Here is a 22,379-nt window from a genome sequence, read left to right on the forward strand (position 1 = left end):
GAGCTTTGTTTTATTTCTGAAATCGCCTGGGCGGGGGGAGGGGGTACTTGAGCACATCTAAATGCCGAGGAGAAGGAGGTAAATGTGAGGGTATGTGAAAGAGGGAGGACAGCTGATGGAGCTCGGTTCAGGGGAAGGGGGCAGGAAGGGGGATCCAGGCCGTTGTAAGGGATTAATTTCTGACCCTGTGAAGGAAGGCAGGGATGGTTTGCTGATGCAGGGAGGTATACAGGTGGTGTTTTGGGGAACAAGATGAGACAGGTTATCTCCTTTGATGAAGGAAGAGAGGAGGTGGTGTTAAAGGTTGGAGGAGAGCCATGTTATGGGTTCAGAACCTGGATGTAGAGAGAGCTGTGCCTGTGGCTTAATAGGAAGTAGCCCGGAGCCAAGTAGGGGTGCCTGCTACCTGAAGGCACAAAGGAACAGGGTCTTTCCCAAGTGTGACTGAGTGGTAATGGTTCAGAAGCAAGGAGGATGCCGACTGTGCCTCTTGATGGTGAGGTCAGTGGAACAGGGCTGGCTGTGTGACAGTGACAGTTCCCTCAGGAGAGCTGCATTTCCATTAAGACAGAGGGTGGAGAGAACATTAGTGAAGTGTTACCAACCAGGGATCTTGGCCTCCTTAATCCATAGAAATTGATAAGAGGCCAGACAGAAAATTCAGGCAGGGCTTTATTGGGCTCCTGCTGCAGCAGGCGGGAGTGAAAACAAGTAACAGTTTCCCTTGATTGCTCCGAGGAGGCCGGCAGCGAGCTGGTTCCTTATGTGGGGTGAGGGCAGGGGCGGGTCCAGGAGTCAGGCCAGAGGGGTGGCTTGGGTGGTCTGCCCCCGCCCCCCTGGTGGTGGTGAGTGCAGGGGGCATGCACAGGACCCTGCTTTTGCTCCTGACTCCTGCTTTTGCTCCCAGCTCTTCACAAGTGGCAGTTGGCTTTTTTTTTGGTCTTTTTGTATCTTGTCTATAATTTCCCCCAGCTGTGCATGCATGCATATAGTTATTTTTAGTCCCTTATAGTTTCTTTGTATTTTGTTTGTATTTCATTTGTTCAGGTGTAAGCACTGCAGCAAAGGGTCCCAGGTCCTAGTCTGTCTCATTATCCCCTGAGGGATTCTACACCTTTTATTCTTAAGGGGTAAAGGGCCAAGGGTCTCATCTTCTGGAACGTCTTCCTGCCAGACAGGGGCTGCAGACCCTAGCTTACCCTAGAGGTGTAGAAGTCCCTCTCTGACTGTTCCAAGGACCTGTAGGGACCTGGGCCACCCTCTGCTGGAATGGGTTGAATTCCTTGAGCCCTCATGAGCCTTACTTGAAACTCTTAGAAGCTAGAAGACACAAACTTGCCCAGAAGGCTAAACAAACAAGGGCCAAAAAGAAGAACACCAGTAGCCACTAAAGGGCCTAGAAAGGGAAGGAACCAGCGTAACTTTAGGAGGGCTTCCTTAACTGTTGACCAGGCAGTGGAGGCGATATTGCCGCTTCTAAAATTATGAAGCCAGTCTGCCTGGGCATATATTTCCTTAATGTTAACTTCCACCTGTCCTATCACACTAATTCAGGTGCAGTAGGAAGTATTATCGCACAGACTCCACCTTGTTCTTCCAGAAGGTTATCAAGAGCTAGACGACTGTCAAGAACTAAATTCGCCAAAGAAACGAGAGGTCTTAAGTCCCATTAAGGCTTGTCTTGTCTGTTCCATCATATAACCAAGCTGTCTGATCTCAGTGTTGCTTCATGATAGGTAAAGCCTCCCCATGGAGCTGCCAGTCCTGTGGCCAGCTCTGCCCTTGCTAAGATCATTCCTAGGGGACTTCCCTGGTGGTCCAGTGGTTAAGACTCTGTGCTTCCAATGCAGGGGGCCTGGGTTCGATCCCTGGTCAGGGAACTAGATCCCACACGCATGCCGCAACTAAAAGATCCTGCGTTTCTCAACTAAAGATCCTGTGTGCCACAACTAAGACTCCGCGTAGCCAAACAAACAAACATATATAGAGAAAAAAGATCATTCCTAGTGCTTTCTGGGTTTGGTGGTGAGCCTGACTGGTTCTGTTACAGATAAAAATCCCTCTTAACCCTGTAGTCCTTATAGCACACTGTCCTATGAAGTGAACATTGTCAGTGCATTTATACGCTATGGCTTGGTTGGAAAAGACAGGGTCTGTCGATAATTCCGTAACATATGATGGTTTGGGTGTCCGCAGAGGAAAACAAACCCTTCCGGGGGTGCAGACCTGAATGTCTGTCTCACAGCTGTTAAGACCGGATAGCCCTTGAAGCACATAACTGTTGTTAGTACTTAAACAGTTAGGGGACAGCAGACTATTATGTTGATGATTAAGCGTATAAAGCTCTACAGCATTTCTAACAAGATGTTCACGTATGATCCGCTGAGTACAATAGCAAGAATGGCAAACAGGAGTCCAACCCACTACATCATTTTACTTATCTGTCGATGGTGCCTGTCTTTTGAATAGGTATCTCAGACCTTCCACTGGCTTACAGGTGTATTGCTCTTCTGTTGTAACCTGCGGGGTTTCTGGAGGTAAAAGCTTTAGTCTGGAAAAATGTACCCAACTAGATTTCCCTTGCACTTTGACAGCAGTGGGAGTGGTTCAGATTACTTTATAGGGGCCCTTCCATTTTGGCAATAGTTGGTCTTCGGGGGACCCCGTTCCAGGTTTTAAGAAGAACTTGGTCCCTGGGATTTGTGAAGGAACAGCTCCTTCCTCTGTATTTTTAGTGGGAGCTTGCAGTGCCCTGTGGGTATAGTTCAGGATTGTCTTTTGAACTTGTCCTAGATTAATAATGTATCTCAGGGCCTGGTTCACTTCTTCATCCAGTAGAATGTCAGTAGTAAGAAAAGGTCTCCCATAGGTCCTTTTATTGTTTTACTTGTTTATTTTTTAAGGAGTTTTTTTTTTTGTTAATTTAGTTTTGGCTGCATTGGGTCTTCGTTGCTGCGCACGGGCTTTCTCTAAGTTGCGGCAAGCGGGGGCTAGCTACTCTGTTGTGGTGCGCGGGCTTCTCATTGCAGTGGCTTCTCTTGTTGCGGAGCACGGGCTCTTAGGTGCACAGGCTTCAGCAGTTGTGGCAGGCGGGCTCAGTAGTTGTGGTGCACGGGCTCAGTTGCTCTGCGGCGTATGGATCTTCCCAGACCGGTGCTCAAACCCGTGTCCCCTGCATTGGTAGGCAGATTCTTAACCACTGCGCCACCAGGGAAGTCCTGAAGACATTTTTTAGAAAGCAGAATTGTGTTAATACAGTCTTTTATTCAATTTTAACATAATTTTATTTATTGAATAGTTAAGACAGTCACATTCCAAATTCAAAATATATGAAAGGGTCTATAATGAAGAGTTTTCCTCTTTCTACTTGGACTTAATTTCTGGGAAATTTCAATCTTTTAAACGTGGAGAGAATGTATAAAGAACCCATGTACCCACCAGCCAGCTTCAGTCTGGCTTCATCTCTTGCCACTGTTCCACTGGATTATTCCCTGGTGTTGGCCTTATTTTAAAACAAGCTGAGACTCTGTCTTATGCAGTAAAAGGCAAGGATTTCCTAAGGTGAAATTGCTGCAAATCTCCTTGGGGGCCATTTAAGAGCTCTTTTACTACCACTGATCACTTTAAGATTTTATTTTGGGGCCACATACAGTATTTGCTTTTCCAGAGCTCCTTTCCTTTCTAAAGAGTATCTTTTTTCTCCATCTTTATGCCAAGAACTCTGTAGGAATGCCCCATACTTCCCCAAGGCTTCTGCTTCTGATAGATGGCCCAGTTGGCTCATCTTAGAAAACCTCCACAAGACGTTTTCCGAAAGGAGAGGGAATAGAAGAGTGTAAGGGGTAGGGAGTTTTGAATCCCCTAAAGCTGACGACTGTGTTTGGGTCTGTTTTTGTTGCTCAGAGCCCCTGTTGAGTTCCCTGCTGCGTAGGATGCCAGAACTGGAGACTGTGGAGATCATGAAGTTGGTGAATTGCCCCGAGACCTTCACCCCGGACATGAGGTGCATCATGGGCGAGTCCCCTTCAGTGCGGGGCTACTTCGTCCTGGCGGGAATGAACTCTGCTGGCCTTTCGTTTGGTGGAGGAGCTGGAAGGTAAGTCTTTCGCACTCAGGTTCGGCTTGCGAGGCTTCTTCCTTTCTGGAATTACTTCTGGTTCATAGGGTTTGTGACATACCTAATCCAGTATGTTCATAAGAAGAGGAAGACACATGTCATGAGAGAGTCGTCCCCTTGAAAGTACTTGCCATGGGAGGCACTCCCCGTGTTCCAGACACGTCACTGTACAGAATGTTTTTGGAACTCCTCTTTTGGAGTTAGCCTTGGAGCCAGTGGGATGTTCTTCTGTACTACTTCAGTCATAACAAATGTTGGTCCTTTGAATATGTATTTGAGTTTGGAAATAGCCAAGTGTGGTGAGTGAAGTAGAAGATCATGCTGATGACACAGGTTTTTATTTTCAAATTTGGTACTTATAAAAATTAAGCGAGGGGGCTTCCCTGGTGGCACAGTGGTTGAGAGTCCGCCTGCAGATGCAGGGGACACGGGTTCGTGCCCCTGTCCGGGAAGATCCCACATGCCACGGAGCGGCTGGGCCCGTGAGCCATGGCCGCTGAGCCTGCGCGTCCAGAGCCTGTGCTCCGCAACGGGAGAGGCCACAACAGTGAGAGGCCCGCGTACCGCAAAAAAAAAAAAAAAAAAAAAGAAGGACTCAAGACAAAGGTGGTGGCAAACATCAGGGCAGCTCATTGCTGCAATAATAACATTCTGGGAAAATATAATAGATACTGGTATTGGTGACCTTTGAGTGGAGGGAAATCTTCCTTCTGTTTTTGATGTTTCGCAAAGACCATCATTTTATAATTTAGAATTTTAAAAATTAAAAATTGCTAATTGAGTGTTTTGGAGCTTTGTTTTATTTCTGAAATCGCCTGGGCGGGGGGAGGGGGTACTTGAGCACATCTAAATGCCGAGGAGAAGGAGGTAAATGTGAGGGTATGTGAAAGAGGGAGGACAGCTGATGGAGCTCGGTTCAGGGGAAGGGGGCAGGAAGGGGGATCCAGGCCGTTGTAAGGGATTAATTTCTGACCCTGTGAAGGAAGGCAGGGATGGTTTGCTGATGCAGGGAGGTATACAGGTGGTGTTTTGGGGAACAAGATGAGACAGGTTATCTCCTTTGATGAAGGAAGAGAGGAGGTGGTGTTAAAGGTTGGAGGAGAGCCATGTTATGGGTTCAGAACCTGGATGTAGAGAGAGCTGTGCCTGTGGCTTAATAGGAAGTAGCCCGGAGCCAAGTAGGGGTGCCTGCTACCTGAAGGCACAAAGGAACAGGGTCTTTCCCAAGTGTGACTGAGTGGTAATGGTTCAGAAGCAAGGAGGATGCCGACTGTGCCTCTTGATGGTGAGGTCAGTGGAACAGGGCTGGCTGTGTGACAGTGACAGTTCCCTCAGGAGAGCTGCATTTCCATTAAGACAGAGGGTGGAGAGAACATTAGTGAAGTGTTACCAACCAGGGATCTTGGCCTCCTTAATCCATAGAAATTGATAAGAGGCCAGACAGAAAATTCAGGCAGGGCTTTATTGGGCTCCTGCTGCAGCAGGCGGGAGTGAAAACAAGTAACAGTTTCCCTTGATTGCTCCGAGGAGGCCGGCAGCGAGCTGGTTCCTTATGTGGGGTGAGGGCAGGGGCGGGTCCAGGAGTCAGGCCAGAGGGGTGGCTTGGGTGGTCTGCCCCCGCCCCCCTGGTGGTGGTGAGTGCAGGGGGCATGCACAGGACCCTGCTTTTGCTCCTGACTCCTGCTTTTGCTCCCAGCTCTTCACAAGTGGCAGTTGGCTTTTTTTTTGGTCTTTTTGTATCTTGTCTATAATTTCCCCCAGCTGTGCATGCATGCATATAGTTATTTTTAGTCCCTTATAGTTTCTTTGTATTTTGTTTGTATTTCATTTGTTCAGGTGTAAGCACTGCAGCAAAGGGTCCCAGGTCCTAGTCTGTCTCATTATCCCCTGAGGGATTCTACACCTTTTATTCTTAAGGGGTAAAGGGCCAAGGGTCTCATCTTCTGGAACGTCTTCCTGCCAGACAGGGGCTGCAGACCCTAGCTTACCCTAGAGGTGTAGAAGTCCCTCTCTGACTGTTCCAAGGACCTGTAGGGACCTGGGCCACCCTCTGCTGGAATGGGTTGAATTCCTTGAGCCCTCATGAGTCTTACTTGAAACTCTTAGAAGCTAGAAGACACAAACTTGCCCAGAAGGCTAAACAAACAAGGGCCAAAAAGAAGAACACCAGTAGCCACTAAAGGGCCTAGAAAGGGAAGGAACCAGCGTAACTTTAGGAGGGCTTCCTTAACTGTTGACCAGGCAGTGGAGGCGATATTGCCGCTTCTAAAATTATGAAGCCAGTCTGCCTGGGCATATATTTCCTTAATGTTAACTTCCACCTGTCCTATCACACTAATTCAGGTGCAGTAGGAAGTATTATCGCACAGACTCCACCTTGTTCTTCCAGAAGGTTATCAAGAGCTAGACGACTGTCAAGAACTAAATTTGCCAAAGAAACGAGAGGTCTTAAGTCCCATTAAGGCTTGTCTTGTCTGTTCCATCATATAACCAAGCTGTCTGATCTCAGTGTTGCTTCATGATAGGTAAAGCCTCCCCATGGAGCTGCCAGTCCTGTGGCCAGCTCTGCCCTTGCTAAGATCATTCCTAGGGGACTTCCCTGGTGGTCCAGTGGTTAAGACTCTGTGCTTCCAATGCAGGGGGCCTGGGTTCGATCCCTGGTCAGGGAACTAGATCCCACACGCATGCCGCAACTAAAAGATCCTGCGTTTCTCAACTAAAGATCCTGTGTGCCACAACTAAGACTCCGCGTAGCCAAACAAACAAACATATATAGAGAAAAAAGATCATTCCTAGTGCTTTCTGGGTTTGGTGGTGAGCCTGACTGGTTCTGTTACAGATAAAAATCCCTCTTAACCCTGTAGTCCTTATAGCACACTGTCCTATGAAGTGAACATTGTCAGTGCATTTATACGCTATGGCTTGGTTGGAAAAGACAGGGTCTGTCGATAATTCCGTAACATATGATGGTTTGGGTGTCCGCAGAGGAAAACAAACCCTTCCGGGGGTGCAGACCTGAATGTCTGTCTCACAGCTGTTAAGACCGGATAGCCCTTGAAGCACATAACTGTTGTTAGTACTTAAACAGTTAGGGGACAGCAGACTATTATGTTGATGATTAAGCGTATAAAGCTCTACAGCATTTCTAACAAGATGTTCACGTATGATCCGCTGAGTACAATAGCAAGAATGGCAAACAGGAGTCCAACCCACTACATCATTTTACTTATCTGTCGATGGTGCCTGTCTTTTGAATAGGTATCTCAGACCTTCCACTGGCTTACAGGTGTATTGCTCTTCTGTTGTAACCTGCGGGGTTTCTGGAGGTAAAAGCTTTAGTCTGGAAAAATGTACCCAACTAGATATCCCTTGCACTTTGACAGCAGTGGGAGTGGTTCAGATTACTTTATAGGGTCCCTTCCATTTTGGCAATAGTTGGTCTTCGGGGGACCCCGTTCCAGGTTTTAAGAAGAACTTGGTCCCTGGGATTTGTGAAGGAACAGCTCCTTCCTCTGTATTTTTAGTGGGAGCTTGCAGTGCCTTGTGGGTATAGTTCAGGATTGTCTTTTGAACTTGTCCTAGATTAATAATGTATCTCAGGGCCTGGTTCACTTCTTCATCCAGTAGAATGTCAGTAGTAAGAAAAGGTCTCCCATAGGTCCTTTTATTGTTTTACTTGTTTATTTTTTAAGGAGTTTTTTTTTTTGTTAATTTAGTTTTGGCTGCATTGGGTCTTCGTTGCTGCGCACGGGCTTTCTCTAAGTTGCGGCAAGCGGGGGCTAGCTACTCTGTTGTGGTGCGCGGGCTTCTCATTGCAGTGGCTTCTCTTGTTGCGGAGCACGGGCTCTTAGGTGCACAGGCTTCAGCAGTTGTGGCAGGCGGGCTCAGTAGTTGTGGTGCACGGGCTCAGTTGCTCTGCGGCGTATGGATCTTCCCAGACCGGTGCTCAAACCCGTGTCCCCTGCATTGGTAGGCAGATTCTTAACCACTGCGCCACCAGGGAAGTCCTGAAGACATTTTTTAGAAAGCAGAATTGTGTTAATACAGTCTTTTATTCAATTTTAACATAATTTTATTTATTGAATAGTTAAGACAGTCACATTCCAAATTCAAAATATATGAAAGGGTCTATAATGAAGAGTTTTCCTCTTTCTACTTGGACTTAATTTCTGGGAAATTTCAATCTTTTAAACGTGGAGAGAATGTATAAAGAACCCATGTACCCACCAGCCAGCTTCAGTCTGGCTTCATCTATTGCCACTGTTCCACTGGATTATTCCCTGGTGTTGGCCTTATTTTAAAACAAGCTGAGACTCTGTCTTATGCAGTAAAAGGCAAGGATTTCCTAAGGTGAAATTGCTGCAAATCTCCTTGGGGGCCATTTAAGAGCTCTTTTACTACCACTGATCACTTTAAGATTTTATTTTGGGGCCACATACAGTATTTGCTTTTCCAGAGCTCCTTTCCTTTCTAAAGAGTATCTTTTTTCTCCATCTTTATGCCAAGAACTCTGTAGGAATGCCCCATACTTCCCCAAGGCTTCTGCTTCTGATAGATGGCCCAGTTGGCTCATCTTAGAAAACCTCCACAAGACGTTTTCCGAAAGGAGAGGGAATAGAAGAGTGTAAGGGGTAGGGAGTTTTGAATCCCCTAAAGCTGACGACTGTGTTTGGGTCTGTTTTTGTTGCTCAGAGCCCCTGTTGAGTTCCCTGCTGCGTAGGATGCCAGAACTGGAGACTGTGGAGATCATGAAGTTGGTGAATTGCCCCGAGACCTTCACCCCGGACATGAGGTGCATCATGGGCGAGTCCCCTTCAGTGCGGGGCTACTTCGTCCTGGCGGGAATGAACTCTGCTGGCCTTTCGTTTGGTGGAGGAGCTGGAAGGTAAGTCTTTCGCACTCAGGTTCGGCTTGCGAGGCTTCTTCCTTTCTGGAATTACTTCTGGTTCATAGGGTTTGTGACATACCTAATCCAGTATGTTCATAAGAAGAGGAAGACACATGTCATGAGAGAGTCGTCCCCTTGAAAGTACTTGCCATGGGAGGCACTCCCCGTGTTCCAGACACGTCACTGTACAGAATGTTTTTGGAACTCCTCTTTTGGAGTTAGCCTTGGAGCCAGTGGGATGTTCTTCTGTACTACTTCAGTCATAACAAATGTTGGTCCTTTGAATATGTATTTGAGTTTGGAAATAGCCAAGTGTGGTGAGTGAAGTAGAAGATCATGCTGATGACACAGGTTTTTATTTTCAAATTTGGTACTTATAAAAATTAAGCGAGGGGGCTTCCCTGGTGGCACAGTGGTTGAGAGTCCGCCTGCAGATGCAGGGGACACGGGTTCGTGCCCCTGTCCGGGAAGATCCCACATGCCACGGAGCGGCTGGGCCCGTGAGCCATGGCCGCTGAGCCTGCGCGTCCAGAGCCTGTGCTCCGCAACGGGAGAGGCCACAACAGTGAGAGGCCCGCGTACCGCAAAAAAAAAAAAAAAAAAAAAGAAGGACTCAAGACAAAGGTGGTGGCAAACATCAGGGCAGCTCATTGCTGCAATAATAACATTCTGGGAAAATATAATAGATACTGGTATTGGTGACCTTTGAGTGGAGGGAAATCTTCCTTCTGTTTTTGATGTTTCGCAAAGACCATCATTTTATAATTTAGAATTTTAAAAATTAAAAATTGCTAATTGAGTGTTTTGGAGCTTTGTTTTATTTCTGAAATCGCCTGGGCGGGGGGAGGGGGTACTTGAGCACATCTAAATGCCGAGGAGAAGGAGGTAAATGTGAGGGTATGTGAAAGAGGGAGGACAGCTGATGGAGCTCGGTTCAGGGCAAGGGGGCAGGAAGGGGGATCCAGGCCGTTGTAAGGGATTAATTTCTGACCCTGTGAAGGAAGGCAGGGATGGTTTGCTGATGCAGGGAGGTATACAGGTGGTGTTTTGGGGAACAAGATGAGACAGGTTATCTCCTTTGATGAAGGAAGAGAGGAGGTGGTGTTAAAGGTTGGAGGAGAGCCATGTTATGGGTTCAGAACCTGGATGTAGAGAGAGCTGTGCCTGTGGCTTAATAGGAAGTAGCCCGGAGCCAAGTAGGGGTGCCTGCTACCTGAAGGCACAAAGGAACAGGGTCTTTCCCAAGTGTGACTGAGTGGTAATGGTTCAGAAGCAAGGAGGATGCCGACTGTGCCTCTTGATGGTGAGGTCAGTGGAACAGGGCTGGCTGTGTGACAGTGACAGTTCCCTCAGGAGAGCTGCATTTCCATTAAGACAGAGGGTGGAGAGAACATTAGTGAAGTGTTACCAACCAGGGATCTTGGCCTCCTTAATCCATAGAAATTGATAAGAGGCCAGACAGAAAATTCAGGCAGGGCTTTATTGGGCTCCTGCTGCAGCAGGCGGGAGTGAAAACAAGTAACAGTTTCCCTTGATTGCTCCGAGGAGGCCGGCAGCGAGCTGGTTCCTTATGTGGGGTGAGGGCAGGGGCGGGTCCAGGAGTCAGGCCAGAGGGGTGGCTTGGGTGGTCTGCCCCCGCCCCCCTGGTGGTGGTGAGTGCAGGGGGCATGCACAGGACCCTGCTTTTGCTCCTGACTCCTGCTTTTGCTCCCAGCTCTTCACAAGTGGCAGTTGGCTTTTTTTTTGGTCTTTTTGTATCTTGTCTATAATTTCCCCCAGCTGTGCATGCATGCATATAGTTATTTTTAGTCCCTTATAGTTTCTTTGTATTTTGTTTGTATTTCATTTGTTCAGGTGTAAGCACTGCAGCAAAGGGTCCCAGGTCCTAGTCTGTCTCATTATCCCCTGAGGGATTCTACACCTTTTATTCTTAAGGGGTAAAGGGCCAAGGGTCTCATCTTCTGGAACGTCTTCCTGCCAGACAGGGGCTGCAGACCCTAGCTTACCCTAGAGGTGTAGAAGTCCCTCTCTGACTGTTCCAAGGACCTGTAGGGACCTGGGCCACCCTCTGCTGGAATGGGTTGAATTCCTTGAGCCCTCATGAGCCTTACTTGAAACTCTTAGAAGCTAGAAGACACAAACTTGCCCAGAAGGCTAAACAAACAAGGGCCAAAAAGAAGAACACCAGTAGCCACTAAAGGGCCTAGAAAGGAACCAGCGTAACTTTAGGAGGGCTTCCTTAACTGTTGACCAGGCAGTGGAGGCGATATTGCCGCTTCTAAAATTATGAAGCCAGTCTGCCTGGGCATATATTTCCTTAATGTTAACTTCCACCTGTCCTATCACACTAATTCAGGTGCAGTAGGAAGTATTATCGCACAGACTCCACCTTGTTCTTCCAGAAGGTTATCAAGAGCTAGACGACTGTCAAGAACTAAATTCGCCAAAGAAACGAGAGGTCTTAAGTCCCATTAAGGCTTGTCTTGTCTGTTCCATCATATAACCAAGCTGTCTGATCTCAGTGTTGCTTCATGATAGGTAAAGCCTCCCCATGGAGCTGCCAGTCCTGTGGCCAGCTCTGCCCTTGCTAAGATCATTCCTAGGGGACTTCCCTGGTGGTCCAGTGGTTAAGACTCTGTGCTTCCAATGCAGGGGGCCTGGGTTCGATCCCTGGTCAGGGAACTAGATCCCACACGCATGCCGCAACTAAAAGATCCTGCGTTTCTCAACTAAAGATCCTGTGTGCCACAACTAAGACTCCGCGTAGCCAAACAAACAAACATATATAGAGAAAAAAGATCATTCCTAGTGCTTTCTGGGTTTGGTGGTGAGCCTGACTGGTTCTGTTACAGATAAAAATCCCTCTTAACCCTGTAGTCCTTATAGCACACTGTCCTATGAAGTGAACATTGTCAGTGCATTTATACGCTATGGCTTGGTTGGAAAAGACAGGGTCTGTCGATAATTCCGTAACATATGATGGTTTGGGTGTCCGCAGAGGAAAACAAACCCTTCCGGGGGTGCAGACCTGAATGTCTGTCTCACAGCTGTTAAGACCGGATAGCCCTTGAAGCACATAACTGTTGTTAGTACTTAAACAGTTAGGGGACAGCAGACTATTATGTTGATGATTAAGCGTATAAAGCTCTACAGCATTTCTAACAAGATGTTCACGTATGATCCGCTGAGTACAATAGCAAGAATGGCAAACAGGAGTCCAACCCACTACATCATTTTACTTATCTGTCGATGGTGCCTGTCTTTTGAATAGGTATCTCAGACCTTCCACTGGCTTACAGGTGTATTGCTCTTCTGTTGTAACCTGCGGGGTTTCTGGAGGTAAAAGCTTTAGTCTGGAAAAATGTACCCAACTAGATATCCCTTGCACTTTGACAGCAGTGGGAGTGGTTCAGATTACTTTATAGGGTCCCTTCCATTTTGGCAATAGTTGGTCTTCGGGGGACCCCGTTCCAGGTTTTAAGAAGAACTTGGTCCCTGGGATTTGTGAAGGAACAGCTCCTTCCTCTGTATTTTTAGTGGGAGCTTGCAGTGCCTTGTGGGTATAGTTCAGGATTGTCTTTTGAACTTGTCCTAGATTAATAATGTATCTCAGGGCCTGGTTCACTTCTTCATCCAGTAGAATGTCAGTAGTAAGAAAAGGTCTCCCATAGGTCCTTTTATTGTTTTACTTGTTTATTTTTTAAGGAGTTTTTTTTTTTGTTAATTTAGTTTTGGCTGCATTGGGTCTTCGTTGCTGCGCACGGGCTTTCTCTAAGTTGCGGCAAGCGGGGGCTAGCTACTCTGTTGTGGTGCGCGGGCTTCTCATTGCAGTGGCTTCTCTTGTTGCGGAGCACGGGCTCTTAGGTGCACAGGCTTCAGCAGTTGTGGCAGGCGGGCTCAGTAGTTGTGGTGCACGGGCTCAGTTGCTCTGCGGCGTATGGATCTTCCCAGACCGGTGCTCAAACCCGTGTCCCCTGCATTGGTAGGCAGATTCTTAACCACTGCGCCACCAGGGAAGTCCTGAAGACATTTTTTAGAAAGCAGAATTGTGTTAATACAGTCTTTTATTCAATTTTAACATAATTTTATTTATTGAATAGTTAAGACAGTCACATTCCAAATTCAAAATATATGAAAGGGTCTATAATGAAGAGTTTTCCTCTTTCTACTTGGACTTAATTTCTGGGAAATTTCAATCTTTTAAACGTGGAGAGAATGTATAAAGAACCCATGTACCCACCAGCCAGCTTCAGTCTGGCTTCATCTATTGCCACTGTTCCACTGGATTATTCCCTGGTGTTGGCCTTATTTTAAAACAAGCTGAGACTCTGTCTTATGCAGTAAAAGGCAAGGATTTCCTAAGGTGAAATTGCTGCAAATCTCCTTGGGGGCCATTTAAGAGCTCTTTTACTACCACTGATCACTTTAAGATTTTATTTTGGGGCCACATACAGTATTTGCTTTTCCAGAGCTCCTTTCCTTTCTAAAGAGTATCTTTTTTCTCCATCTTTATGCCAAGAACTCTGTAGGAATGCCCCATACTTCCCCAAGGCTTCTGCTTCTGATAGATGGCCCAGTTGGCTCATCTTAGAAAACCTCCACAAGACGTTTTCCGAAAGGAGAGGGAATAGAAGAGTGTAAGGGGTAGGGAGTTTTGAATCCCCTAAAGCTGACGACTGTGTTTGGGTCTGTTTTTGTTGCTCAGAGCCCCTGTTGAGTTCCCTGCTGCGTAGGATGCCAGAACTGGAGACTGTGGAGATCATGAAGTTGGTGAATTGCCCCGAGACCTTCACCCCGGACATGAGGTGCATCATGGGCGAGTCCCCTTCAGTGCGGGGCTACTTCGTCCTGGCGGGAATGAACTCTGCTGGCCTTTCGTTTGGTGGAGGAGCTGGAAGGTAAGTCTTTCGCACTCAGGTTCGGCTTGCGAGGCTTCTTCCTTTCTGGAATTACTTCTGGTTCATAGGGTTTGTGACATACCTAATCCAGTATGTTCATAAGAAGAGGAAGACACATGTCATGAGAGAGTCGTCCCCTTGAAAGTACTTGCCATGGGAGGCACTCCCCGTGTTCCAGACACGTCACTGTACAGAATGTTTTTGGAACTCCTCTTTTGGAGTTAGCCTTGGAGCCAGTGGGATGTTCTTCTGTACTACTTCAGTCATAACAAATGTTGGTCCTTTGAATATGTATTTGAGTTTGGAAATAGCCAAGTGTGGTGAGTGAAGTAGAAGATCATGCTGATGACACAGGTTTTTATTTTCAAATTTGGTACTTATAAAAATTAAGCGAGGGGGCTTCCCTGGTGGCACAGTGGTTGAGAGTCCGCCTGCAGATGCAGGGGACACGGGTTCGTGCCCCTGTCCGGGAAGATCCCACATGCCACGGAGCGGCTGGGCCCGTGAGCCATGGCCGCTGAGCCTGCGCGTCCAGAGCCTGTGCTCCGCAACGGGAGAGGCCACAACAGTGAGAGGCCCGCGTACCGCAAAAAAAAAAAAAAAAAAAAAGAAGGACTCAAGACAAAGGTGGTGGCAAACATCAGGGCAGCTCATTGCTGCAATAATAACATTCTGGGAAAATATAATAGATACTGGTATTGGTGACCTTTGAGTGGAGGGAAATCTTCCTTCTGTTTTTGATGTTTCGCAAAGACCATCATTTTATAATTTAGAATTTTAAAAATTAAAAATTGCTAATTGAGTGTTTTGGAGCTTTGTTTTATTTCTGAAATCGCCTGGGCGGGGGGAGGGGGTACTTGAGCACATCTAAATGCCGAGGAGAAGGAGGTAAATGTGAGGGTATGTGAAAGAGGGAGGACAGCTGATGGAGCTCGGTTCAGGGGAAGGGGGCAGGAAGGGGGATCCAGGCCGTTGTAAGGGATTAATTTCTGACCCTGTGAAGGAAGGCAGGGATGGTTTGCTGATGCAGGGAGGTATACAGGTGGTGTTTTGGGGAACAAGATGAGACAGGTTATCTCCTTTGATGAAGGAAGAGAGGAGGTGGTGTTAAAGGTTGGAGGAGAGCCATGTTATGGGTTCAGAACCTGGATGTAGAGAGAGCTGTGCCTGTGGCTTAATAGGAAGTAGCCCGGAGCCAAGTAGGGGTGCCTGCTACCTGAAGGCACAAAGGAACAGGGTCTTTCCCAAGTGTGACTGAGTGGTAATGGTTCAGAAGCAAGGAGGATGCCGACTGTGCCTCTTGATGGTGAGGTCAGTGGAACAGGGCTGGCTGTGTGACAGTGACAGTTCCCTCAGGAGAGCTGCATTTCCATTAAGACAGAGGGTGGAGAGAACATTAGTGAAGTGTTACCAACCAGGGATCTTGGCCTCCTTAATCCATAGAAATTGATAAGAGGCCAGACAGAAAATTCAGGCAGGGCTTTATTGGGCTCCTGCTGCAGCAGGCGGGAGTGAAAACAAGTAACAGTTTCCCTTGATTGCTCCGAGGAGGCCGGCAGCGAGCTGGTTCCTTATGTGGGGTGAGGGCAGGGGCGGGTCCAGGAGTCAGGCCAGAGGGGTGGCTTGGGTGGTCTGCCCCCGCCCCCCTGGTGGTGGTGAGTGCAGGGGGCATGCACAGGACCCTGCTTTTGCTCCTGACTCCTGCTTTTGCTCCCAGCTCTTCACAAGTGGCAGTTGGCTTTTTTTTTGGTCTTTTTGTATCTTGTCTATAATTTCCCCCAGCTGTGCATGCATGCATATAGTTATTTTTAGTCCCTTATAGTTTCTTTGTATTTTGTTTGTATTTCATTTGTTCAGGTGTAAGCACTGCAGCAAAGGGTCCCAGGTCCTAGTCTGTCTCATTATCCCCTGAGGGATTCTACACCTTTTATTCTTAAGGGGTAAAGGGCCAAGGGTCTCATCTTCTGGAACGTCTTCCTGCCAGACAGGGGCTGCAGACCCTAGCTTACCCTAGAGGTGTAGAAGTCCCTCTCTGACTGTTCCAAGGACCTGTAGGGACCTGGGCCACCCTCTGCTGGAATGGGTTGAATTCCTTGAGCCCTCATGAGCCTTACTTGAAACTCTTAGAAGCTAGAAGACACAAACTTGCCCAGAAGGCTAAACAAACAAGGGCCAAAAAGAAGAACACCAGTAGCCACTAAAGGGCCTAGAAAGGGAAGGAACCAGCGTAACTTTAGGAGGGCTTCCTTAACTGTTGACCAGGCAGTGGAGGCGATATTGCCGCTTCTAAAATTATGAAGCCAGTCTGCCTGGGCATATATTTCCTTAATGTTAACTTCCACCTGTCCTATCACACTAATTCAGGTGCAGTAGGAAGTATTATCGCACAGACTCCACCTTGTTCTTCCAGAAGGTTATCAAGAGCTAGACGACTGTCAAGAACTAAATTCGCCAAAGAAACGAGAGGTCTTAAGTCCCATTAAGGCTTGTCTTGTCTGTTCCATCATATAACCAAGCTGTCTGATCTCAGTGTTGCTTCATGATAGGTAAAGCCTCCCCATGGAGCTGCCAGTCCTGTGGCCAGCTCTGCCCTTGCTAAGATCATTCCTAGGGGACTTCCCTGGTGGTCCAGTGGTTAAGACTCTGTGCTTCCAATGCAGGGGGCCTGGGTTCGATCCCTGGTCAGGGAACTAGATCCCACACGCATGCCGCAACTAAAAGATCCTGCGTTTCTCAACTAAAGATCCTGTGTGCCACAACTAAGACTCCGCGTAGCCAAACAAACAAACATATATAGAGAAAAAAGATCATTCCTAGTGCTTTCTGGGTTTGGTGGTGAGCCTGACTGGTTCTGTTACAGATAAAAATCCCTCTTAACCCTGTAGTCCTTATAGCACACTGTCCTATGAAGTGAACATTGTCAGTGCATTTATACGCTATGGCTTGGTTGGAAAAGACAGGGTCTGTCGATAATTCCGTAACATATGATGGTTTGGGTGTCCGCAGAGGAAAACAAACCCTTCCGGGGGTGCAGACCTGAATGTCTGTCTCACAGCTGTTAAGACCGGATAGCCCTTGAAGCACATAACTGTTGTTAGTACTTAAACAGTTAGGGGACAGCAGACTATTATGTTGATGATTAAGCGTATAAAGCTCTACAGCATTTCTAACAAGATGTTCACGTATGATCCGCTGAGTACAATAGCAAGAATGGCAAACAGGAGTCCAACCCACTACATCATTTTACTTATCTGTCGATGGTGCCTGTCTTTTGAATAGGTATCTCAGACCTTCCACTGGCTTACAGGTGTATTGCTCTTCTGTTGTAACCTGCGGGGTTTCTGGAGGTAAAAGCTTTAGTCTGGAAAAATGTACCCAACTAGATATCCCTTGCACTTTGACAGCAGTGGGAGTGGTTCAGATTACTTTATAGGGGCCCTTCCATTTTGGCAATAGTTGGTCTTCGGGGGACCCCGTTCCAGGTTTTAAGAAGAACTTGGTCCCTGGGATTTGTGAAGGAACAGCTCCTTCCTCTGTATTTTTAGTGGGAGCTTGCAGTGCCTTGTGGGTATAGTTCAGGATTGTCTTTTGAACTTGTCCTAGATTAATAATGTATCTCAGGGCCTGGTTCACTTCTTCATCCAGTAGAATGTCAGTAGTAAGAAAAGGTCTCCCATAGGTCCTTTTATTGTTTTACTTGTTTATTTTTTAAGGAGTTTTTTTTTTTGTTAATTTAGTTTTGGCTGCATTGGGTCTTCGTTGCTGCGCACGGGCTTTCTCTAAGTTGCGGCAAGCGGGGGCTAGCTACTCTGTTGTGGTGCGCGGGCTTCTCATTGCAGTGGCTTCTCTTGTTGCGGAGCACGGGCTCTTAGGTGCACAGGCTTCAGCAGTTGTGGCAGGCGGGCTCAGTAGTTGTGGTGCACGGGCTCAGTTGCTCTGCGGCGTATGGATCTTCCCAGACCGGTGCTCAAACCCGTGTCCCCTGCATTGGTAGGCAGATTCTTAACCACTGCGCCACCAGGGAAGTCCTGAAGACATTTTTTAGAAAGCAGAATTGTGTTAATACAGTCTTTTATTCAATTTTAACATAATTTTATTTATTGAATAGTTAAGACAGTCACATTCCAAATTCAAAATATATGAAAGGGTCTATAATGAAGAGTTTTCCTCTTTCTACTTGGACTTAATTTCTGGGAAATTTCAATCTTTTAAACGTGGAGAGAATGTATAAAGAACCCATGTACCCACCAGCCAGCTTCAGTCTGGCTTCATCTCTTGCCACTGTTCCACTGGATTATTCCCTGGTGTTGGCCTTATTTTAAAACAAGCTGAGACTCTGTCTTATGCAGTAAAAGGCAAGGATTTCCTAAGGTGAAATTGCTGCAAATCTCCTTGGGGGCCATTTAAGAGCTCTTTTACTACCACTGATCACTTTAAGATTTTATTTTGGGGCCACATACAGTATTTGCTTTTCCAGAGCTCCTTTCCTTTCTAAAGAGTATCTTTTTTCTCCATCTTTATGCCAAGAACTCTGTAGGAATGCCCCATACTTCCCCAAGGCTTCTGCTTCTGATAGATGGCCCAGTTGGCTCATCTTAGAAAACCTCCACAAGACGTTTTCCGAAAGGAGAGGGAATAGAAGAGTGTAAGGGGTAGGGAGTTTTGAATCCCCTAAAGCTGACGACTGTGTTTGGGTCTGTTTTTGTTGCTCAGAGCCCCTGTTGAGTTCCCTGCTGCGTAGGATGCCAGAACTGGAGACTGTGGAGATCATGAAGTTGGTGAATTGCCCCGAGACCTTCACCCCGGACATGAGGTGCATCATGGGCGAGTCCCCTTCAGTGCGGGGCTACTTCGTCCTGGCGGGAATGAACTCTGCTGGCCTTTCGTTTGGTGGAGGAGCTGGAAGGTAAGTCTTTCGCACTCAGGTTCGGCTTGCGAGGCTTCTTCCTTTCTGGAATTACTTCTGGTTCATAGGGTTTGTGACATACCTAATCCAGTATGTTCATAAGAAGAGGAAGACACATGTCATGAGAGAGTCGTCCCCTTGAAAGTACTTGCCATGGGAGGCACTCCCCGTGTTCCAGACACGTCACTGTACAGAATGTTTTTGGAACTCCTCTTTTGGAGTTAGCCTTGGAGCCAGTGGGATGTTCTTCTGTACTACTTCAGTCATAACAAATGTTGGTCCTTTGAATATGTATTTGAGTTTGGAAATAGCCAAGTGTGGTGAGTGAAGTAGAAGATCATGCTGATGACACAGGTTTTTATTTTCAAATTTGGTACTTATAAAAATTAAGCGAGGGGGCTTCCCTGGTGGCACAGTGGTTGAGAGTCCGCCTGCAGATGCAGGGGACACGGGTTCGTGCCCCTGTCCGGGAAGATCCCACATGCCACGGAGCGGCTGGGCCCGTGAGCCATGGCCGCTGAGCCTGCGCGTCCAGAGCCTGTGCTCCGCAACGGGAGAGGCCACAACAGTGAGAGGCCCGCGTACCGCAAAAAAAAAAAAAAAAAAAAAGAAGGACTCAAGACAAAGGTGGTGGCAAACATCAGGGCAGCTCATTGCTGCAATAATAACATTCTGGGAAAATATAATAGATACTGGTATTGGTGACCTTTGAGTGGAGGGAAATCTTCCTTCTGTTTTTGATGTTTCGCAAAGACCATCATTTTATAATTTAGAATTTTAAAAATTAAAAATTGCTAATTGAGTGTTTTGGAGCTTTGTTTTATTTCTGAAATCGCCTGGGCGGGGGGAGGGGGTACTTGAGCACATCTAAATGCCGAGGAGAAGGAGGTAAATGTGAGGGTATGTGAAAGAGGGAGGACAGCTGATGGAGCTCGGTTCAGGGGAAGGGGGCAGGAAGGGGGATCCAGGCCGTTGTAAGGGATTAATTTCTGACCCTGTGAAGGAAGGCAGGGATGGTTTGCTGATGCAGGGAGGTATACAGGTGGTGTTTTGGGGAACAAGATGAGACAGGTTATCTCCTTTGATGAAGGAAGAGAGGAGGTGGTGTTAAAGGTTGGAGGAGAGCCATGTTATGGGTTCAGAACCTGGATGTAGAGAGAGCTGTGCCTGTGGCTTAATAGGAAGTAGCCCGGAGCCAAGTAGGGGTGCCTGCTACCTGAAGGCACAAAGGAACAGGGTCTTTCCCAAGTGTGACTGAGTGGTAATGGTTCAGAAGCAAGGAGGATGCCGACTGTGCCTCTTGATGGTGAGGTCAGTGGAACAGGGCTGGCTGTGTGACAGTGACAGTTCCCTCAGGAGAGCTGCATTTCCATTAAGACAGAGGGTGGAGAGAACATTAGTGAAGTGTTACCAACCAGGGATCTTGGCCTCCTTAATCCATAGAAATTGATAAGAGGCCAGACAGAAAATTCAGGCAGGGCTTTATTGGGCTCCTGCTGCAGCAGGCGGGAGTGAAAACAAGTAACAGTTTCCCTTGATTGCTCCGAGGAGGCCGGCAGCGAGCTGGTTCCTTATGTGGGGTGAGGGCAGGGGCGGGTCCAGGAGTCAGGCCAGAGGGGTGGCTTGGGTGGTCTGCCCCCGCCCCCCTGGTGGTGGTGAGTGCAGGGGGCATGCACAGGACCCTGCTTTTGCTCCTGACTCCTGCTTTTGCTCCCAGCTCTTCACAAGTGGCAGTTGGCTTTTTTTTTGGTCTTTTTGTATCTTGTCTATAATTTCCCCCAGCTGTGCATGCATGCATATAGTTATTTTTAGTCCCTTATAGTTTCTTTGTATTTTGTTTGTATTTCATTTGTTCAGGTGTAAGCACTGCAGCAAAGGGTCCCAGGTCCTAGTCTGTCTCATTATCCCCTGAGGGATTCTACACCTTTTATTCTTAAGGGGTAAAGGGCCAAGGGTCTCATCTTCTGGAACGTCTTCCTGCCAGACAGGGGCTGCAGACCCTAGCTTACCCTAGAGGTGTAGAAGTCCCTCTCTGACTGTTCCAAGGACCTGTAGGGACCTGGGCCACCCTCTGCTGGAATGGGTTGAATTCCTTGAGCCCTCATGAGTCTTACTTGAAACTCTTAGAAGCTAGAAGACACAAACTTGCCCAGAAGGCTAAACAAACAAGGGCCAAAAAGAAGAACACCAGTAGCCACTAAAGGGCCTAGAAAGGGAAGGAACCAGCGTAACTTTAGGAGGGCTTCCTTAACTGTTGACCAGGCAGTGGAGGCGATATTGCCGCTTCTAAAATTATGAAGCCAGTCTGCCTGGGCATATATTTCCTTAATGTTAACTTCCACCTGTCCTATCACACTAATTCAGGTGCAGTAGGAAGTATTATCGCACAGACTCCACCTTGTTCTTCCAGAAGGTTATCAAGAGCTAGACGACTGTCAAGAACTAAATTTGCCAAAGAAACGAGAGGTCTTAAGTCCCATTAAGGCTTGTCTTGTCTGTTCCATCATATAACCAAGCTGTCTGATCTCAGTGTTGCTTCATGATAGGTAAAGCCTCCCCATGGAGCTGCCAGTCCTGTGGCCAGCTCTGCCCTTGCTAAGATCATTCCTAGGGGACTTCCCTGGTGGTCCAGTGGTTAAGACTCTGTGCTTCCAATGCAGGGGGCCTGGGTTCGATCCCTGGTCAGGGAACTAGATCCCACACGCATGCCGCAACTAAAAGATCCTGCGTTTCTCAACTAAAGATCCTGTGTGCCACAACTAAGACTCCGCGTAGCCAAACAAACAAACATATATAGAGAAAAAAGATCATTCCTAGTGCTTTCTGGGTTTGGTGGTGAGCCTGACTGGTTCTGTTACAGATAAAAATCCCTCTTAACCCTGTAGTCCTTATAGCACACTGTCCTATGAAGTGAACATTGTCAGTGCATTTATACGCTATGGCTTGGTTGGAAAAGACAGGGTCTGTCGATAATTCCGTAACATATGATGGTTTGGGTGTCCGCAGAGGAAAACAAACCCTTCCGGGGGTGCAGACCTGAATGTCTGTCTCACAGCTGTTAAGACCGGATAGCCCTTGAAGCACATAACTGTTGTTAGTACTTAAACAGTTAGGGGACAGCAGACTATTATGTTGATGATTAAGCGTATAAAGCTCTACAGCATTTCTAACAAGATGTTCACGTATGATCCGCTGAGTACAATAGCAAGAATGGCAAACAGGAGTCCAACCCACTACATCATTTTACTTATCTGTCGATGGTGCCTGTCTTTTGAATAGGTATCTCAGACCTTCCACTGGCTTACAGGTGTATTGCTCTTCTGTTGTAACCTGCGGGGTTTCTGGAGGTAAAAGCTTTAGTCTGGAAAAATGTACCCAACTAGATATCCCTTGCACTTTGACAGCAGTGGGAGTGGTTCAGATTACTTTATAGGGTCCCTTCCATTTTGGCAATAGTTGGTCTTCGGGGGACCCCGTTCCAGGTTTTAAGAAGAACTTGGTCCCTGGGATTTGTGAAGGAACAGCTCCTTCCTCTGTATTTTTAGTGGGAGCTTGCAGTGCCTTGTGGGT

The 22,379-nt window shown here is 47.2% G+C and overlaps 1 long non-coding RNA gene across 3 annotated transcripts in view; it reads left to right on the plus strand.

Annotated features, from left to right (window-relative positions):
* The window catches only part of LOC137215159 (uncharacterized), a 98,822-nt gene that overhangs the window by 42,082 nt on the left and 34,361 nt on the right, over positions 1-22,379 (plus strand). For all 3 annotated transcript variants that reach the window (XR_010939177.1, XR_010939175.1, XR_010939176.1), the window contains exons 10-13: positions 3,904-4,096; positions 8,810-9,002; positions 13,711-13,903; positions 18,617-18,809. This is a non-coding gene — a long non-coding RNA (uncharacterized lncRNA). The remainder of the gene's footprint in view (positions 1-3,903; positions 4,097-8,809; positions 9,003-13,710; positions 13,904-18,616; positions 18,810-22,379) is intronic.

The sequence above is a fragment of the Pseudorca crassidens genome, chromosome 20 (genome assembly GCF_039906515.1).
Source record: "Pseudorca crassidens isolate mPseCra1 chromosome 20, mPseCra1.hap1, whole genome shotgun sequence".
Classification (NCBI taxonomy): domain Eukaryota; kingdom Metazoa; phylum Chordata; class Mammalia; order Artiodactyla; family Delphinidae; genus Pseudorca; species Pseudorca crassidens.